The following is a 5,077-nucleotide window of genomic DNA, read 5'->3' on the forward strand; positions in this document are numbered from 1 at the left end:
TAAAATGTCACACCCAGTGAGTTAGGGCGCAACATTTTTAATCTTCAAAATTAAGTTTATCTCTCGTCTTTTAAAACCTATGCATTTTGAAGAGAATATCCGATTATTTGGATCAAATGAGAAAATCAAAACCCAGTAAGTTAGGGTTCGATTTACAAAATTCCTAAATATCGAACATTGCCTTTATTTTAAAATCCTTGTCTCGAGAAAATAACATATCATATCCAATGCGTTAGGACACAACGTGTCGAATCCCGGAGAATGAGTTTTTATTGGAAATTTGTATGTAAAAAATTCGATTATTTAGATTCGACGAGGAAAATTGGAACCCAATACGTTAGGGTTCAATTCTCTCGAGGATTCCAAACTTCGAGCATTTTGAAATTTTTTGAATGAAATAACCTTGACACTTGTAATCTTTTGAATAAATAAAACAATAGAAGAATAACATACAACGCGAAATGGAGATTCGTAAATCAACGTACACTAATGTATGAAGAATAATCAAGTAAATAAGCAATACAATACACATAAAAGCAATTCTCACATCATATATTATGTTAACATTCAAAGGCTAATGAATCTAAAGTCAATCAAAGCACCAAATAAATTAACACAAATGAAATTGTACAAGCTTTTAAAATAACTTAAGATGTATGAAAAAAAGGAAATTATAATTCAAATAAATTTAAAAGAAATCATATATGCATATATAAGAATTTGAGATTAATCAAAATTATAGTTAAAAATAAATATCAAATGAAATAATGGTATCTAAATAAAAATAAATAAATATTACAATTAAAGAAAATAACATATACTTATTAATTTAAACAAATAATACTTGTAGAAACAAATAAAAAAAATTCAAAATGGATAGTAATATATAACAATACATAAAAAATGAAATAAGTGAAATATAACAAAGTAGTTTTTAAAATGAAATAAATTACGTATGTATTAAAGTAAGTGGAAAAATACAATAATGTGAGATCAATAATATACATTTGTATATAAAATGAACATAATTTGATATAAATTATATATACATATGTATATAAAATAGTATTATATCTTATAAAACAAATTAAGCAGTACTAATGATGAAGTTTAAAACAATGTTACGATTAAATACTAAAATAATACTATATTTCAAGATAAATATATCAAAAATAATAACTAATTAGATTTAAAATTAAAGTAATAAAAAACTAAATTAGAATTGAAACAAAGTTAAAAGAAGAACAAACAAAATAAAATAAAATAATGGAACAAAATTAAATTGAAGTAAAACGAAATTAAATAGGCAGGAAATAAAAATAAAAATAAAAGGATTAGCTTTGTATTCGGTGAAAAACTGAAGGACTATATTACAATACGCGCGAAGAAGCAAGGATCTAAGCAGCTAATAGCCCCGTCTTTCTATGCGCAGCATTTCGAAAAGGACCAAAATAAAATAATACAAAAATTTCAGGACAAAATAAAAAAAAGGAGTTTAATCGCGAAATCATAAAAGGTGGAGGGACCCCGCGCGCAAATAACCCATTTCATGAAAACGCGCGGATCCCTCTGGAGCGGGTCGAATCGTGCGCGGGTCATGGGGGCTAAAACGACGCCATTTTGGATAAACATTTTAAGACTAAAAAGAAAAGAAAAAAAACCCTAAATCTAAAGGTTTGCCATTCGAAAGTGCAGAAGAAAAAGAGAGCATTGCCTCCACCCCCCATTCTCTGCCGTTTCAAGTCCCAAGCTTCTGCCCATTCGACTCCGATTCGCAGAGGAGGAGAAGGCGTCATTGGCGCACCCACGAAAGTAAGTTCTCGTCCCTTTTTATTTTGTTGTTTCGCTTATAGAGAAGAAACGGAAATAAAAAAAAACACAGAAAAAAATAAAACGAAAAATAAAGGAAAGAACACCTTCAAAAATTCTTAGTCTCTTGCTTTTTTGATTCCTTTTTTGTATTGATTGTGCGTCTGTCCTTTTACAAATGCTAAAAAATGGCCTTATATGGCCGAATCGAAAGGAAAAGAAAAGAAAAAATCAATCAAAAAATACATGTCTCTTTTTTCTCTGCCCCCTTCCCTTCATTTTCTTTTTTTGTTACCCTTTTGTTCTCTGATTTGCTGTCGATTTGTGTGTTTGCGTTTGTAGGTATGGCTGCTGAAGGCTGGCCTAGGGTTTGTCTCAACCAGGCTAGGTATTGGGCCATTAGGTTCTGGGCTAGTTTAGGTTAAAACGAGTTGGGCCACATTGGGTTTTGGGCTTCTGTAATCGGGCTAGGGACTTGGGTTGGTATTTGGGTATTAGTTTTAGATGTAAATGGACATTAATTATTTTTCTATTTTATTTTATTATTTGTTTTTTTATATGGGCCGGGCACAAATTGGGTACTACATAACAGTAATAGAATCAATACAAATCTGTAAAGATAGAAGACAAAGGGCATACCTTAAATATTGGTTCGACAATTCCATGGAAAACTTTACTAGAACGACCCCGACCTGACCTAAAGACGAGCTTAGGAGGAGCATCTATTGGAAACAATTCAGAAAAAGCTTGCTTCTTTGAAGAAACTAAAGGGTGAGGAAAACAATTGATAATCTTCTTATACTTAATGACCATAAACTCTACTGACCATCACATCATTTTCGGATGCCTTATGAAGAGATGTCTGGTGAAACAACTAAGAAAGGTTCTACATGCCTACCTAGGATGTAAAAACCATAAACACCTGAAACTAGACCAAGACTATTAATCACCATCCTACATATTCCCTTGAACCGTATATCAATTTAACAAACAAGATATATGCAACAACTACATGACACATCCAAATTTGCAGTTAAAATAGTTTGACAGAATGTTCCAAAAGGTGACTTATATGAGAATTTCACGCTATTTTAACATTTTCCCCATTAAGATGGAAATAATTGGATACAGGACATCAACATTACGTATTTTGCAACAAAACATCAGGACAAGTAACCCTTAGTGCTTCTATTATTTTAGATTTACTGTTCAACCTAAAATCTTTCACTTTTACCAGTGCAATTCTATTTCAAACAAGTTGTGAAACTATGAATTACTTCAACACAGAGGCAATAAATTGACAGAACTTAATTTGCTTAAGTAATTTCCCAAGTGAATATCAAGACCGAATTGACAAATGCCACACAACTTAGAAATTAATGGAGTAACAACACTCATTTACTAACACAAAACATTAACCATGTCACCATTAGAAATGAGGAAGAATTTTCCAATGTTGCCCAACCATGGAAACACTTGCTACAATTGATTAAAATACCTCTTTCCCAAGTTGTACCATGTTATCAGCAAGTCACCGAATCTCCTTTGCCTGCAACAAAATAATCAATAAAAAAAGTTAATAAAATGTACAATCCACTTACAGTTTAATGCTAAAAGAAATAGTAAATTAGATAAATTCAGGTAACACAAATAAAACACAGATTTAATGACTCAGTTAAGAGAAACCCAACAACAGAAATAAAGACTTAAAAGCAAAGGAGCTAGAAAGATTAATCAATATAACAAAGTAAGGAAACGCATCAAAACCCCAGGAAATCAAAGACACGCTTAAAAGAAAAGAACCTTGGCAACAGTAGTTTCAATGCGTTCGTGCTTTACCAACTGGGAAACCATTGTTTTGCAATTGAAGAATAAAAGAAACAATATAAAAAGAGAAAAAAAATCAAACAACCAATTTTATAAAGGAAAATGAAGAACCTGAGCATGGACACGCGATGACTAGTGGGTCGATTAAGCTTCCTTAACTTTGTCATTTAGGGGAGAAAGAGGGAGAAATCGAGATAGAATGAGGAAGGAAGTACCGAAGTAGGGAAAAGAAAAACCCTATTGCACACTATCTTTCCTTAACACTATTGTACTTTCATTGACAGTGTAAGCTTGATCTTGAAATTTTACTGCGACTTAATAGAAGAATGCCAACGAAAGTGAAAGACTTGCAATTGTAAGTCGACAAAGAGAAAGCCCCTAACTACTTTTCAAATGGCTTTCACTCGCAAAACAAGTCAGATGGTCGACGGCGATGCAGCAGATGGGTTGGGATTTTGATTTGGGAAACGGTGATGATGAAAACGGTGGTGGCGGAGAGAAACACCTAAAAGGTGTTTTGAGGATACCGATTTTAAGGGGAAAAATTAAGGGTTTCAGGGGGGAAATTTGGGGATAAAATGGCACCATTTTTTTAGAGTAAAATGATTTTTTAAATTTGGGGTTTCATTTTGAACAAATGACGCCGTTTTGCTCTGCCAAAAATCTTTTATTTTGTCTGTTAAAAATTATTAGTTAAGTGATTTTATAAAACATTTATTATTACTATTTTTTATAAATTAGATTTTTATAAAAAAAATCAAATACTCTCAAAATAAATATGTTATATTTTAATAAGAAAACAAATGATTAAATGGATGTAATTAATTATTAAGTTAGAATTATCTAATGAAAGCAATCAATCTCTCATATATCAAATTTCTATTAAAGATTGAGACGTTAATAATGATTTTATATTATTCTTTTCCGATCTAATCTCCATTTTATTATAGATATTTCTTCCTAACTAAAATATAACTATTTTGCTAGATGTTCGATGTGGAATGATTTTAGTTTTTGTATTTCATTTTTATTTGTTATAATTTGGTCATATCCAAAATAGATAGTTACCTATCTATATCAATCTGTTACTTTTTTTTATTTATTCATAAATGTTTTTTTAAATCTAATATTGAAATATATCAAATGGTTTAGATTAAATATTTTTAAATATAAAAGCATTAATTGATTGTATAAAATTTCATCATTTAACAAATCTCAAGTAAACCTTAAATCCTAAACCATTTAATATATATAAAGTTTTTCTATTATCTTTTAAATAATTTAAACTATAATCATAATTTTAATATATTAAAATTAATATTATCTCTTTTACAATTATATAAGAAATTATTTGATATATAAATTAAAAAACACTAATTAATCTAAACCCCTAACCCCTATCTCTTAAATCCTGAATCATAAAACATAAACCCTAAACCCA

General features: G+C 30.1%; 1 long non-coding RNA gene across 1 annotated transcript; it reads right to left on the minus strand.

The window, feature by feature from the left end:
- Nucleotides 1–1,320: 1,320 nt before the first annotated feature.
- LOC107928617 (uncharacterized) lies at nt 1,321–4,271 on the minus strand. The gene is made up of 2 exons (XR_001692648.2): nt 3,748–4,271; nt 1,321–3,358 (listed from the first exon to the last, which is right to left on the minus strand). It is a non-coding gene; the product is annotated as an uncharacterized lncRNA (long non-coding RNA).
- Between the last annotated feature and the right edge of the window lie 806 nt (nt 4,272–5,077).

This window comes from Gossypium hirsutum, chromosome D12 (assembly GCF_007990345.1).
Source record: "Gossypium hirsutum isolate 1008001.06 chromosome D12, Gossypium_hirsutum_v2.1, whole genome shotgun sequence".
Taxonomy (NCBI): domain Eukaryota; kingdom Viridiplantae; phylum Streptophyta; class Magnoliopsida; order Malvales; family Malvaceae; genus Gossypium; species Gossypium hirsutum.